The sequence below is a fragment of the Carassius gibelio genome, chromosome B3, assembly GCF_023724105.1.
Source record: "Carassius gibelio isolate Cgi1373 ecotype wild population from Czech Republic chromosome B3, carGib1.2-hapl.c, whole genome shotgun sequence".
Taxonomy (NCBI): Eukaryota; Metazoa; Chordata; class Actinopteri; order Cypriniformes; family Cyprinidae; genus Carassius; species Carassius gibelio.
In genome coordinates this window covers 4,170,602-4,187,051 of record NC_068398.1, presented here as the reverse complement: position 1 = coordinate 4,187,051, position 16,450 = coordinate 4,170,602, and positions in this window count along the sequence as shown.

The window sequence follows — 16,450 nt, the reverse complement described above, 5'->3', positions numbered from 1 at the left end:
GACAAGAGATCAGAGATCCGAGACCATTCCTTCATCCAGAATCACTCAAGACCCTTTAGATTCACAGCTCCATGTTGCTGCTTCTCCTCTTCCGTTCACTCCTCTCATTTTCCTTGGGGTTCAGGTCAGAGGACTGGAATGGCTATAGCTGAAGCTTGGTTTCGTGCTCAGTGACCCATTTATTTGTTGTTTTTGAGGGTTTGTGTTGGGATTAATGTACAATTGGAAGATAGAAACATGGTCATTATAAGATTTCTAACAGAGTCAGTCACTTAATGATTTTTGTATCTGTTGGTATATGATAGAATCCATGATGCCATGTGTCTAAACAAGATGTCCAGGACCTCCAGCAGAAATATAGGCCCACAACATCAAAAATACATCAGTATATTTCATTGTACACATGGGGTACTTTTTATCGCTGTGTTCACCAAACTCATGATGCTTTAATTTGTTTTTGGATGAGCTAGAATAATTTTTCTTGTAACCCTCCCAAACAACATGTGGTGATGTTGTCATGATCTCAGTGGGGGCTGAGGCTTTTTCTGTCCTGGAGCACATGATTTGGGTTTTGCTGGCTGGCCATGTGTTTCACTATTCCCGCTATGTTTTCTCCGCCCCTCTTGTTATCCCTGTTAACTTTTTCTCCCTCACCTGCACCCTGTCTTACTCTGATTATCTTCCCTTTATCATACCCTTGTTTTTGCTATCTTGTGTCAGTCCGTAAGCGTTGCTACAGTAAGCTTCTTGTTGATTGTCATAGTTTGCCTGACTCCGTTTTTGTGTCTTTTCTCTATCTAGTCGACCTGCTGTTCCTGCTTTTTTTTTTTTTTCTGCCTTGCCTCTCGTTACTCAGTAGCCCACATCAACCAAGCGGCTGTCTCGACTCGCCTGTGCATTGCCTTCGGACGCTTCAGCTTCCCAGTGCTGATCTGCCACCTGTTCCTCGCTGCTGTGCGGCTGTCACCGTAGGGATCTTCGAGCTGGCTGTTCATGCAGAGTGCTGACTGTCTCGTGCTCCAACGGATTAAGTCCTCTGAGTTTCTCAATAAAACGTCTCATTCATTCAACCGCAGTTGGATCCTGTTCCTTTCCCGGACAGATGTAGGTTCTGTTTGACTATTTTTTTAAAAAGGTTTTCTGAGACTCAACTATTTTCTGCAATTCTCCAGCTGTGACCCTTGGAGAGTCTTTAGCCACTCAGACTCTCCTCCTCACTGTGCATTAGGAAGATATAGACACACGTCCTCTTCCAGACAGTTTTGTAACATTTTCTGTTGGTTGGAAACTCTTAATTATTGCCCTGATGGTGGAAATGGGAATTTTCACTGCTCTAGCTGTTTTCTTAAAGCCACTTCACCAATTTGTGAAGCTCAATTATCTTTTGCTGCACATCAGAAATATATTCTTAGTTTTTTCTCATTGTGCTGGATGATTAAGGGCATTTGGGCTTTGTTTCCCCTCCTCTTTATATTTCTGTGAAACAGGAAGCCAGAGCTGGATGATTTCATGTTTATAATCATGCTGGAGTGCTCAATATTGTGAATATGAATGGGAATATACTTCAGAGATATATTACTCATAAAACATTCTATAGGTGCCAATAATTGTGTCCATCGAGGATTTAAGAAAAGAAAAAAAAAACATTTATTTAATAATGATGTTCCCCCCCATTTTAAATTCTTATTATCCAATGAAAGGATACATTTTTGTGAATTTTTAAATAAAAGATCAAAGGATTAACAATGATTAGTAATTTCCACAGCCTTTTGTGAAAAGATCATATTTACCAATGGTGCCAGTATTTTTGGCCATGACTGTAGTGAAACAATTTTGTCCATCATTGTACAAGCTAGTCTATTAAAACCAGAGAAAAAGGTATATATAGAATATATATTTAATTAATTTGTTATGCTATATGCTCAGTAGAGGACATCAGGACTCAATTTCTTTAAAATAATAAAAAGACCTGAATGAACATGCATAGGAAAAAAACTATAGAAATAAATCACCAATACATTTTTAGGTTTCAAGATTTTTTTGTTTGTTTGTTTGTTGTTGTTGTTTGTTTTTACCAAACTTTGTTAAAAAAGATGATTCTCAACTATGTTATAACAGAATGATTCAATATACCATTTTTCTTTCTGCAAAATGTGTGTAAAATGACCATAAAAAGGTTTTCTTTTTTACCATATATCTATAAACTAAATTTAATTTGCATATTGTGTTTTCGGGGGAAATTGTAATTAAATATTGGGTTTATTATAGTGTAATAATGGGAGTAATAATTTACAAGACTTCATAATAATATATGATATTTCACAGAATATTGAAATATAATTTATTTCTCTGTTCATTTGTTGTGTCTCATGCTTTTAGTCCCAGTCTCCTCATATGAGCACATCTATGAAATCAACATCATAACAAAGTCATATTTTGATTTAAAAACCCATAACATTTTCCTGAGATGTTGATTTATGACACACAATGTAAAAATTTGATTTAAATGATAATTACAAAATATGATATTATGATATATGATATTTCCATAAGAGTGTCACTAAATTAATTTCAGACATTTTGTTCACGGTGAAACAGCCAATCATCTGGCATCTCTGTGCAGGACATCCAGACTTAAAACAGTCTCAGAGAAATTCACACAAATATAATGTCCTCACATGAGGCCGCAGCGTCTTAAGAGTTTAAGTCACGATAAATCTTTTCATTACTACTGGATCTGCCAGTTTATCCTGAGTGTCAAATGATTATTAAACAGAAACACATTTTCATCATCTGAATCTGTCATGTAATGATTTTCATGAAGCATAACTGCAGTCCAGTGAAAGCACTTGAGATGATTTTGGTGAAGAGAATAAATTCCCAGTATGTGTTTCTATACTTGGCGCACGTCACATCTCTTTGTAATATTTTCAGAGCAGTGATCTCACTGTTGAGGTTTGGAAACATGTTATTTCTGGCTGTGAGAACTCAGTGTGTTTGACCGCAGAGGTTATTAAAGAAACTCGCTTGAAGAAAGAAGAGGAACTGGCATCTTAACCCACACACAACTGATGATCTCTGAACCCAGTTTGGACTGATGGGGGTGAACTCTCACACATTCAGGGGGTGTTTCTTTTTTTCTAACACATTTACAGAACTGTGCAAGCAACAGTGAAAAAGAAAAACAATACTGTTACTGTTTTTGTGTGAACTACAAATAAATAATTGTGAAAATGGTGACATATTCATGCATATTACATGTTCAAACATCACCAGATACTGGCCTGGGATGAATAATGCCACTTGTTTCCCTTCTGTTGTCAGCTTTATAAACAAGTCTTACTATGTGTTTCCAGATCACTACAATCACTACCACTCACGAACCATACATCACACTGTAATCATATTCTAACAGCTCGTGCACTTTCCCTATGTCTACTAATACAATACTTTCTTTTTCTATTGATCTCAGGAATTGCCCGACCGCAGTACTACAGACTACTGCTTCTTGTACGAGTCATTCAAGACTAAACCTCATAGCCCTGATAGAAACCTGGATCAAACCTGAGGACATTGCTACACCTGCAGCACTCTTCAATAATTTCTCATTTTCCCACTCCCCCCGTTTGACTGGAAGAGGTGGAGGTACTCGTCTGCTCATCTCTAATTATTGGAAATTTAATAATTTACCATCTCTGGTTATCAACAGCTCCTTTGAATCACATTCGGCCTCTATCACCCACTCTCTTAAAATCCATTTTATAGTAGTTTATTGACCCTCAGGACGACTGGGCAACTCGTGGATGAATTAGATGTGCTGCTCTCAATCTTTCCTGATGATGGTTCTCCCCTAGTACTGCTTGAAGACTTCAGCATCCACCTACAGTAGATAAACCTCAGGCTGCAGACTTACACACTATTTGATCTCAAGAGAGTATTAACTATTGTACGGTGAACACACACACATATATATATATCAACTAAAATAAAAATTGTTGAATTTTGAATTTTTTTTCTGTTGTGTAATTTGATGTCATGCGACGATCGTCTGTGCAGCGCTGCTTCAAATTGAAAAAAGAAATTAAAACAGGAAAACAAAACCTGGATATTTTAGGCAATATAGTAATCCTGGCCAGGACACGTCTGGGAAAAACGGCACGTATGTTCACCCTAAACTACGACTAATCACAACTCAGACAACCAGCTGGACCTTATTTACACACAACACTGCTCCACTGATCAAGTATTGGTTACTCTACAGCACACCTCGGATCAAATCCTCCTCACTCTTAACCTCAACATGGTTCCTGACACATCACTTACCCTCCACATGTCACTTTTCAATGTTACCTACACTCACACTCACCCTCTCGGCTATCTGCTCTGTCTTGATGTTATCAGTGCTAATGTAACAATGTAAATGCATAACACAGTGCTTTTAGCTTTTTAAGTAATGTATGTGTGTGAATGGGGGTTGTTTTGACAAAACTGATGCCTGTCCACAAAACTTTTCAAAAACGTGAGGGAAAAACTTCCATTTTTAGTCTGTTATGGAGATGAACCCCGTGATTCCCTTCTCTGACCAGCAGAGGGCTCCATCACCCGAATACTAGCACACACACACACACACACACACACACACACACACACACACACATCCATTCACTCACCTACACTGACTCACACTACATTTCCCACAAGCCCCATCCTTGGACTCTGATTATGCTACAGCTGTAGCTCATTGGTCTTCAGTATAAAGCTCCCAGTTTCCTTGTGTTCATCGTGAGGTCTTGTGTTTACTATGGGGATCATTTCTGAGTGTTCATAACCTGTTTGATTACCTGTTGCTGATATTGTCTGTTCCCCGTCTTCGATTGTTACTGCCTGTCTTCTGACTATTGCTATTGATTATTGGACTTTTGTTTAACGACCACGATTCTGCCTGATCCACACTGTTGTGTTTGCTGATCCTGACCCTGATTATTGTTAATAAAGCCTGCTTATGGATCCCACTTCGAGTGACGTCTCGTTACAGTATCGTTGTTGTGTAAATCTTCCCTTAGATGCCAGTTTCTCTTCTTTACTTCTGGTTTCTTTAATAAATAGCTATGTAACCCTTGGTTTATAACACTGTGTGTTAGCTGGATGATCTATGACTGATGAACCCAGCAGTGACTGTATGATTGTGAGATCCATCTCTTCACTCAGTTTAGTACTTCACCTTCAGACTCAACTGAAGATACTTGCATGTTTCCTGAAGACATTAAATACAGTTTACCTTGATCTCCATCCTGTTTCCTTCCGGAGCAGGAGCATAGTATTGATGTGTGTTATCCAGTGTTATGTGTTCCCTTATGTTCCCTAAACTTCTGCTAGAAGTGATGAATATCAATCCACAAAAGCAATATATGCTGTATATTTAGTATTTATACATTATTAGAAAAATTAAACACTCTTTTATGTATTTAATATATATATATATTTAAATATATAAAATGGCTTGAAAACCAGAAAAAAATATGATGAATTCATGTTGAATGTGAACTCCATCATTGGCCTGTCACCACTGTCAGACATCTGACGCTGTTCACAAATCTGGCTGGATGCCAAATAAAATGATCTAAACATTTATAAAATATAATTTCCTCAGAAACTGAAGTGACATACAGTCAAATATGGTGACCCATACTGAGAATCCATGCTCTGCATTTAACCCGTCCAAAGTCATGGTGTTACCAGCCCAAGACTCAAACCCACAACCTTAGGTTAGGAGTCAAACTCTCTAACCACTTGGCCACAACTTTCCCTGGAAGATGGTGTAACATAGACTCATGGTTGTGACATGATATACATTTATACATTTAAAACCACAGCCTAATAAAAGTAAATAATTATGTATAAAAACAACTAGAGAATTCAAAAGTCTCTCTATAGAGTCCTATACAGGCATCTAGTGTTTACACCAGAAGATTACAGTTTTTCTTTCTTTTCTCTCAGAGGAGGAGATAAGCTGCTTAAAAAATTATTTTAAAGGCCTAGTCTCTATTTTAAATTGAAAAACTAGAGAAAAACAAATGTTTGTACTATTTTCAATGGAAATTTTTTTTATAATAATTATTGTATAATTATTAATAATTACCATCAAATTATCTCAAAATACAAAATAAAGAACAAATATTACTAAACAAAAATATATTAAATAGATTTTACTGAAGAAAAAAAAGTCACATTTCAGGTTTCTGGTCAATTTTGACCTGAATGAGGAGCACTCAAGGGTTAAAGTGATTTTTGGAGAATAGGTCTCTTTAAGTTAAAATCCACTCACTGCTGAGTTCTGTAAGCTCAAGAAAGTGTAGAAACGATGTAAATAAGAGATTGATGTGCTTTGAGCTGATAAAGAGCTTATTAACTGAATATCATGAGATCGTAATGAACTGAAGTGAGTGACAGTTTTTAGTGATTATAAAGTGAGCGCTCTTTTCACACATTCTAGGCTTTATAACACTGTCTGAGATCAGAGATATTCACCAGTGTAAAGAAAGAATCACCATTTGATTTAAGACTGGAGATTTTCACTAAATAACAGATGACATATTCTCTATATTCCTCACCAATCTCTATCACATTCCCTTCAGAACACGCAGAATATGGAATGAGTTGCATGGGATAATTTTATGTTTCTATTCAGATTGAAATTCTTTACAATTTATTAAATTATTTTTTCTTTTTTGGATAGTCTTCTTGTCAGACACAGACGAGGACACAGAGGATTCAGTGAAACAGTATTTAATGTGAATCAGAGGTTTCAGACACAGGTGAATCTTGACACGTGGAGGACACAGAAACAACACAACTTTCCTTCAGGTGAGTGGTGGTGCAGACGGTGACTCAGACGATGGTAGTAGAAGTTCCGATGAGGATGAAGAGGGGAAGGCAGATCAGGTAGGTAGATTAACGTCGTTCAGGTAAGTGAGGAGATCGGTGCAAGACCAGACACTGAGTGATGGTGACTGGTGGCTTTATATGTGGTGCTGGTGATGATGCACAGGTGTTTAGAATTCAGGTGATTGGGGACGAGTGGGTGTGGCGTAAGTGTCCGATCCTGGGAGTGTAGCAGGTGTGGTTGTGACAGTACCCCCTCCTTCACGGGCGGCTCCTGACGGCTGGGATCTTGTACGACGACGGGTCTACCTCGGCCACGGGGAGCGGGGCGGTCTTGATGGTCTCGGTTAAAGTCAGTGAGAAGGCTGGGGTCCAGGATGTCGTTGCGATTAACCCAGCAACGCTCCTCCGGGCCTTAATTCTCCCAGTCTACCAGGTACTCCAATTGTGGACCCCGTCGTCGAGAGTCGAGGATAGCTCTAACCCGGAAGATGTCGTTGTCTTCTTCGATGGCTGGAGGAGGAGGTACGGCATCATCACCAGGCTCTGTGGATGGAGGAGACAAGGGTTCAGTGAAGGGTTTGAGGAGTGAGACATGGAATGAGGGTGAGATGCGGTATTGTGCAGGTAGCTGGAGTCGATAGGTCACTTCATTCAGTTGCCGTTCAATGGTGAATCGTCCGATGTATCGGGGACTCAGCTTACGGCAGGGCAGCCGGAGGTGGATATCCCTCGTCGAGAGCCAGACTCGCTGTCCAGGTTGGTATTGCGGTTTAGGTCTTCGACGAGCGTCCGCTTGCTCCTTATGCCTCCGCACTGCCCGCTGGAGATGCACGTGAGCCGAGTCCCAGACCCTCTCGCTCTGTCGGAACCAGTGATCTACCGCTGGGACCTCCGAGGGCTCATCTGACCATGGGAAGAGCAGAGGCTGGTATCCGAGGACACATTGGAAGGGGATGAGGCCTGTGGTGGATTGCTGGAGGGAGTTCTGAGCGTATTCGGCCCAGGGTAGGTACTGGCTCCAACAGTCCTGGTTACGGTGGCAGTATATCCTCAGGAACCTCCCAAGCTCCTGTATCTTACGCTCCGTCTGGCCGTTGGTCTGTGGGTGGTATCCGTAAGAGAGGCTGACGGACACCCCTAGAAGACGGAAGAAAGCGGACCAGACTCTGGAGATGAACTGGGGACCCCGGTCGGAGACGATGTCCTCAGGAATGCCAAAGTGGCGGAATACATTGTGGAACAGTGCCTCTGCCGCTTCAAATGCAGTGGGAAGCCCTTTGAGGGGGATGAGTTTACATGACTTTGAGAACCTGTCAACCACTACCAGCATACAGGTGTAGCCTTGAGAAAGGGGGAGGTCAGTCATGAAATCTATACCTATATGGGTCCAGGGACGTTCAGGAATGGGCAGAGGCACCAGTTTACCCTCCGGGAGTCTTCTAGGGGTGTCTGCTATGGCGCAGACGGAGCATCCCTTGAGGTAGCGGACGGTATCCAGAGCCATCGATGGCCACCAGTAACGTTGTTGAAGGAGCGAGAGGGTCCGCCTCCTGCCTGGATGTCCAGATCCCGGAGAGGTATGAACTAAGTCCAGGAGGGTAATCCGATGTTGAGGGGGGACAAAGAGTTTCCCTCCTGGACCTCCCGGCGGAGCTGGGTGTTGAAGGTTTTCTTGTTCAATCAGATGATCAATGTTCCATTGGATGGGACTTACAATCATGGCTGGAGGGAGGATTGGTTCCGGAGATTCGGGTTCAGGATCTGCTTGATGAAGACGGGAGAGGGCATCGGCTCTATTGTTCTGAGAGCCAGGACGGTATGTGACCTTGAAGTTGAATCTCGTGAAGAACAGGGCCCATCTGGCTTGGCGATGATTCAGTCTTTTAGCTTCACGGAGGTATTCCAGGTTCCGGTGGTCTGTTACTACCTCGAAAGGGAACTGGGCTCCCTCCAGCCAATGACGCCATTCTTCCAGAGCCAGCTTGATGGCCAGTAGTTCACGGTTACCGATGTCATAATTTTGCTCCGCCGGGGATAGCTTCTTCGAGAAGAAGGCGCATGGATGGAGTCTTGGAGGATCCCCCTGCCGCTGGGATAGGACTGCTCCAACTCCGGTTGATGAGGCGTCCACTTCCACAATGAACTGTTGCTTAGGGTCAGGGTGGACCAGGATCGGAGCAGTCTTGAAGGCCTGCTTGAGTCGGTGGAAGGCTTCTGTGGCTTCGGGGTTCCAGGACAGAGACTTGGGCCGGTTCCGGAGGGGAGAAGTTAGAGGGGAGCTGAGTAAACTGTAATCTTGGATGAATCTTCTATAGAAGTTGGCAAAGCCCAGGAAGCGTTGGAGGTCTTTAATGGAACCAGGTTGAGGCCAGTGTGTAATGGCGTCCACCTTCCCCTGGTCCATCTTCACGCCTTGTGGGTCGATGATGTATCCCAGGAACTGGACTGAGGGCGTGTGGAACTCACATTTTTCCAATTTGAGGTAGAGGTGGTGTTCCCGGAGTTTTCGGAGTACGAGCGTGACATGTTGGATGTGTTCCTCCTTGGAAGTGGAGTAGATGAGGATGTCGTCGATGTAGACAATTACGAACTGGTTAAGGTATTCTCTGAAGACTTCATTCATGAAATTTTGGAAGACGGATGGACTGTTGGATAACCCATACGGCATGACCCGGTATTCGTAGTGTCCGGAAGGGGTAATGAAAGCAGTCTTCCACTCGTCCCCCTTCCGGATGCAGATTAAGTTGTAGGCGCTCCTCAAGTCCAGTTTTGTGAAGATCTTGGCTCCGCGTAGTTGTTCTAATGCTGCTGGGACCAGGGGAAGAGGATAGCTGAATTTGATGGTTTGAGAGTTGAGGTGGCGATAGTCGATACACGGCCTCAAGCCTCCGTCCTTCTTGGCCACGAAGAAAAAGCTGGAAGCGGCAGGGGAAGTAGATGGTCGGATGAACTCCTGAGCGAGTGCTTCCTGTATGTACTCCTCCATGGCCTTCTGCTCCGGGATGGACAGTGGATAGACTCGTCCTTTAGGAAGGGTTGCTCCAGGCAGGAGGTCGATGGCGCAGTCCCATGGCCTATGAGGTGGAAGTTTCGTTGCCAACCGCTTACTGAACACATCCTGGGACGCCCGATATTCCGGAGGGATGACATGATCAGCCTCAGAGTCGGGGCTTTCCACTGATGTGGACTGGACCGGTAGGGATGACTTCTTCCCGGGAGGAATGACCTTGGGAACTTTAGTTGGGGGAGTGATACAGGTAGGATGACAGGATTGTCCCCATTTCAGGATCTCACCAGTGGGCCAATGGAAGTGAGGTTGGTGTTGATTTAGCCAGGGGCGTCCCAGGATGATGTCTGCGGTGGATTCCTCCAGCACCATAAACGTAATGTTTTCCTCGTGCAGGAGTCCCACGCGGAGGATGATTGTGGGGGAGAAATAATGGACACGACCCTTGCCCAGCGGTTTTCCCTGTATTGTTGTTATTTTGAGTTTGACGGGGCTTCGATGACGCTTGGCACTTAGACAAGTTAATGTTTGCCGGTTGATGAAGTTCCCCACCGAACCGGAGTCGATGAGGGCTTGTACTGAAACGGAAGAATGGAGATGTCTTAAAGTAACCCAGGTTTTAGCCAAAGGAGCAGTTAGAGGTGGAATATGGATGGTACTCACCACTGGGCGTGGAGGTCGTACTGGACAGGATGGTAAGAGGTGTCCATCTCCCCCACAGTAGAGGCACAGGCCGGTGTTAATCCTCCGCTGACGTTCCGATGTGGATAGATGGTTAGAATCCACTTGCATGGGTTCTGGTGCTGGAGGAGCGACAGATGGTATAGCGGGCGGAGGAAGTACAGTGGGAGTGAGCGGATGACAGGCAGTGAGTCTCTGGGCAACTCTAATGGATTTTTGGATTAGACACTCAAGTCCCAGTGAGTCTTCATATACCACAATCAACTCTTGTACTCTGTCACACAAACCGTGACGATATGCCGTAATTAAGGCGGTTTCATTCCAGCCGCTTATGTAAGCAAGTGTACGGAAGCGTACGGCATAATCACTCACGGATTCATCTCTCTGTTGGCGAATTGTAAACAGTTGATCATGGACAGATAAGGCCGAAGTTTGTTGACCAAAGACGGATTTTAACTGAGAACAGAAATTTGTTACCGATCCGATAGCTGAGGAGTTAGAGTCCCAGAGAGATTGAGCCCATTGAAGAGCTTTACCTGAGAGCAGGTTGATGATGAATGCGACTCGACTGCGTTCAGTGGTGAATAAATGAGCGTTGGATTCCATGTAGAGGGAACACTGTAGTAGGAACCCGCTGCAATCCTCCGCCGTTCCGCTGTATGTCGCAGGTTTGGCCATGGGACTCGCAGGGGCAACTGAAGAAGTGACCGGCGGTGTAGCGGTGATAGTCGAAGCAGAAAGTTGAGTTTGTTGTAGTAGTGAGGACCGTACAGCGTTAACCAGTTCGGTGAAGGGATCCGCGGTGCGGTCCTCGCCTGTATCTGGAGAGCTCTGCATCGGGTCTGGTCTTCTGTCAGACACAGACGAGGACACAGAGGATTCAGTGAAACAGTATTTAATGTGAATCAGAGGTTTCAGACACAGGTGAATCTTGACACGTGGAGGACACAGAAACAACACTACTTTCCTTCAGGTGAGTGGTGGTGCAGACGGTGACTCAGACGAAGACGATGGTAGTAGAAGTTCCGATGAGGATGAAGAGGGGAAAGCAGATCAGGTAGGTAGATTAACGTTGTTCAGGTAAGTGAGGAGATCGGTGCAAGACCAGACACTGAGTGATGGTGACTGGTGGCTTTATATGTGGTGCTGGTGATGATGCACAGGTGTTTAGAATTCAGGTGATTGGGGACGAGTGGGTGTGGCGTAAGTGTCCGATCCTGGGAGTGTAGCAGGTGTGGTTGTGACACTTCTACTGTGATCCGAAAAAAATAAAAATAAAAGTAAGATAGCCTAATATGGCTTTAAAACAACATCCATTTGATTAATTATTTTCTGTTTGTGAAGGTATAAATAAACTATATTATAACTATAACTATAAATAAACTATGAGAGCAAACGAGAACAGTATGTTGTGACATGAATAAAGCGATGTAGTGTTTGTTTATTGATTGATTGTTATTTCCTCAAAACTGGAGGACACTGGCCCCAAAATGCATCTCTGTGAAGAGAAAGAAGATGAAGGTACTACAATGTCATGTAAAAATAAATACATTCATAAAATGATGCAATACATCGAAGCTCAGGATGACAAACATTTAACATTAAAGGAAATGAATCAGTCAAAGACCATCAACTGAAATAATATTAGACTGAAAAAAGCTCAAGACGAGCAGAAACACAACTATAAGTGACTTCAGTCTTAGATTAAATCAACTGAAATAAAAGACATTAAATCTCTCAAGATCTCAACAGAGAAGAATTGAACAATTCTACAAACACTAGCTTCACACATTACTGACTGACTTTATTTCTGTCAGATTTCTACAGAAACTCTTACAGAGGTTTAGTGAAGTTTAATGCCCACTGACTTTATTTGTCTGTACTGTATGTTAAACTTGTGATTTACAATTTCAACTATTTATCTACAATTATAATTTGTGTCAATACATTTTTAATCCCAATTTCAAACTTTCATCTCAATTCCAATCCAATATTCACAATTTAGTGTCATAATTGTGATTTTATTAAGACTTCTTCCTCATGTAAATGTGTTAAAGGCTGTATTAAAGACTGAAACACATGTGAAACACTGACTGATGATGAAGATGCTCAAGATTACAGTCTGATTCAACAGTCAGTATCTGATGGAGCTTATAACAAACACAGGAGCAAACTGAGAAACATTCACAAAAGAAAAGCAGAGATCACTCTTCATTCATTACAGTGACAGACTTTCCACTGATCGAATAAAAGACTGTTTCATTCATTTTCACTTCTCATACTATCAACACTACTCCTTTCATTTCTTCTCTCCGTCTGTGTTTGTTTAGTAACATGAATGTGAACAAGGTTTAACTGATCTCTTGCTTCTGTGTTAATAAACTGCTCCTGTAGTTTTTAATAATCACACTATTAATAAATCAAAAACTGGATGCACACCAGATCTGAAGAAATGAATAAATCTGTAGAAACAGACAATCAATGGGTTTTTGTCTTTCATCAAAAGATCAACCTGAGTAAGAAGAGACTGAACAGTTCATCATTGAGAGTAAACAGAAAAACTGATTGTTTCAGTAAATATCTTTTGTCATCTTATGTAAAGATTATGATTGTAATAGGATGTAAAATGTAATATATTTTCTCCTTATCACTAAAATATGTCTGAAATAAACATTTTAAAACTGAACAATGGTGTATGGCTTGAATCACAATGAATGTGATGTTTGTTGTAAGTGTTAGTGAACAGCACATGAGCAAAACATGAGCAAACACTGATGGGTGAACACAGTCTTCTGATTTCATTTAAATCAATATCTTACATTCACAAATGAAGCCTGCAATAACAGAAATCAGTCTTTTTATCCCCTTAACTGTAACATCCCTTCTTTAACATTAAAGTGCACTAACCAAACTTTGTAATTTATGAACGCTTTGGAATATAGACCTAATGTTGTTCTCTTTTTAACCACTTAACTGTCACCTGTGGGACACTTGGTGCTCTTTTTTTTTTTTTTTTTTTTTTCTCTTTTAGTAATCATCATAAATTATCATTCGAAAGCTGAGAAGCCCAAGATTATGGAGCCTGACTACCGGTTTAGAATTACAATTTGATGCTGTTTGATGACGATGTGTTGATTGTGTTTTTTGGATGATTTTGTTAACCTATAGGGGGATCTTGATTGTTGTAATTGTTTATGATGTGGTGCTAATTATGTATTCCGAATGAGCTTAATTCTGTGCAGATGGAGCTCTGTTAATTGGTCATGTGTTTATTTTAAAAGAGATGAATTTGAACATTTGTATACTCCTGATGAAGGTCGTGTGACCGAAACGTTGGTGTGATTAAAATTTTAATTTGCAAGTTAAGATAGTGTGCGGGAGTTCCTTATATGTTGATACGACCCACCTGGTCTTTATTTTCTACGCACCTATCACTTACAGGTGTGCAATGGAGTTCGTTCACTAAAATGTATTTTAACATTTAAAATACATTGAAAAAACATACAAAAATATTGTAAAAAATATATGTCTTTACGTAAATATACATATTTATTAAAATATATACCAATAAAACATTTTTAATATATTTTTACAAATATATAAATATATATATTGACCTCTACATATTTCAGTCCAAGAAAATACATTTTCTTGCCTAAAAAGTCCATTCTGAAATATATTTATATGTAAAATATTTGAAGGTTGAAAGCACACAAATCAATGAGAATGAGGTTTGGTATTAAACTATCTTTATTGTGTTAGGTTATGTTTCCATACTGACTCTTGGCACAGGAGAACACCATCTTCTAAAAAACAATGTATCTGTTTCAGTCCTGTCATCATCATCATCATCATCATTATTATTATTATTATTATTATTATTATTTTTTTCACATAATCTTTAACTTTTCCTGCTGTTCAAAAGGTCTTTCTTTTTACTTCATCCATAAAATGTTACAATAAAGGATAATATTTGGCCGAGTCTGAGGGTGCAAAACAATTAAATATTGAGAAAATCCCCTTTAAAGTTGTCCAAATGAAGTTATTAGCAAATAGTATAACTAAACAAAAATTTTATTTTGATATATTTACGGTAGAGAATTTACAAAATATCTTCATGGAACATGATCTTTACGTAATATCTTTTTTTATAAAGAAAAAATCTATAATTGTGACCCATACACAGTATTGCTGGCTATTGCTTCAAATATACCTGTGTTATTTCTGACTGCTTCTGTGCTCCAGGCTCACATTAGTCTCGTGTAGACTGACGGCTGAAGGTCTGGAATTCATGACAGCTTTCATCGGCCAAGGCCCGTCCATGAGGACATTTGACTGACACATCAAACAACCAATCACAGTTCGTTTCATTCAGCGTCATGTTTCGAGGTGTGGAAATGTTTCCACAATAACAGACCAGTGTGTAAAACTCTGACATATTTTAAAGATTTTATGCCAGAAACTTTTCACATAATTTTGAGAATCCAGTGTTTAGTTGATCCTGATAAACGCTCCTCATCACAGTTTGTGAACACTACGGCTTTCTTCTTTCGTGAGGGGGTTTGGTGTCATGGCATCTTTGTTTCCAGGCAGAACATTAAAGAACGCAACACACGTCTCCCAGAAATCCTGTAGAATTCAACCACTGACGATGACTTTGGAAACTCATGAAGTGTTTCTTTTGTGTGTCGTATGCTTCAGACGTTCAGCTAACAGTCAGTGGACATGACGTCTGAGACTGAGACTAGGATCATGTTTGCTGTTCTCACACTGAAGAATGTGTCACAAACTCATGTCATGTCAAAAGAGGAAATTTACTTTCTCGATTGCACAAATCCTTCATCAGAACATTTGAAAAACACACTCAAGTGAATCCAGTTATTTAACCATTGCAATTACTAAAAGAAACACACTTTTTAAGGTACATTAGTCCTTAATTCATCACGTGGATATCGTAATAATCATACAGAGAGAACATAGATGCAAACCTTTATCTTTTGCTCGTTTCTCCTCTTCTTCTTTTCTCTTTTTCCAAATTGGGCACCTGATGGCTTGATCTTTTCCTGTCCATCTCTGAGTTTATTTGGCACTCGACAATCATCAGATGTCCCATCTCCCCAACACTGTCACTCAGGACCAGAAGTCACGACTAAACCAATTCACCTTGGTGACCATATAACCGTTTTGTGTTACCTATTTTTATTAGCCTTTTCACACGATTCAGAATAACAGGCCTGAATTTATAATATTATTAACCTTTTTAGCGTTAAGGTCCCACATATATTAAAACATTCAGTGACGTCGCATAACATCTCAAATTCGTTTCTGTGCTTTAGCTGGCGCTGAACCAGAGAGAGATGTGAACTGCTCTTGTTATATTATTACAAATATGCAGTGTTATTAACCGCATAATGCATATTTTAGGTTTCAGACATTTAAATACACATAAATACTAGTAAAACAATACATTTAGAGTTTGAAAAATACACGCATATGTCTATGGAAACAACAATAACAATCCATTCAGATGTAATATATTCAGATGTGCTTTATTCATATCAGATACACAGTGTAAGTAACTATAAAGTTCACTCTATTCATCACCCAGTTTATTCGTCACTGATTACTTGTATTTCGGGAGAGATTGATGAATTCACAGCTGTAAATCTGACTGACAGGACTCGATCAAACATGGCGGCACCCATCTCACATTACAGATCACCATCAAGATCCTTCAGAAAGATTTTTAAACGACAAAACACACATTTACATTTAGATTGTTCATGACATGGTATGCAAGTTTGTGAATATTTTAAAATAAAAAAGGAAAAAGAAATAAAAGTGATCCATCTGTCATTCAGTGTTATTGTAGACGTG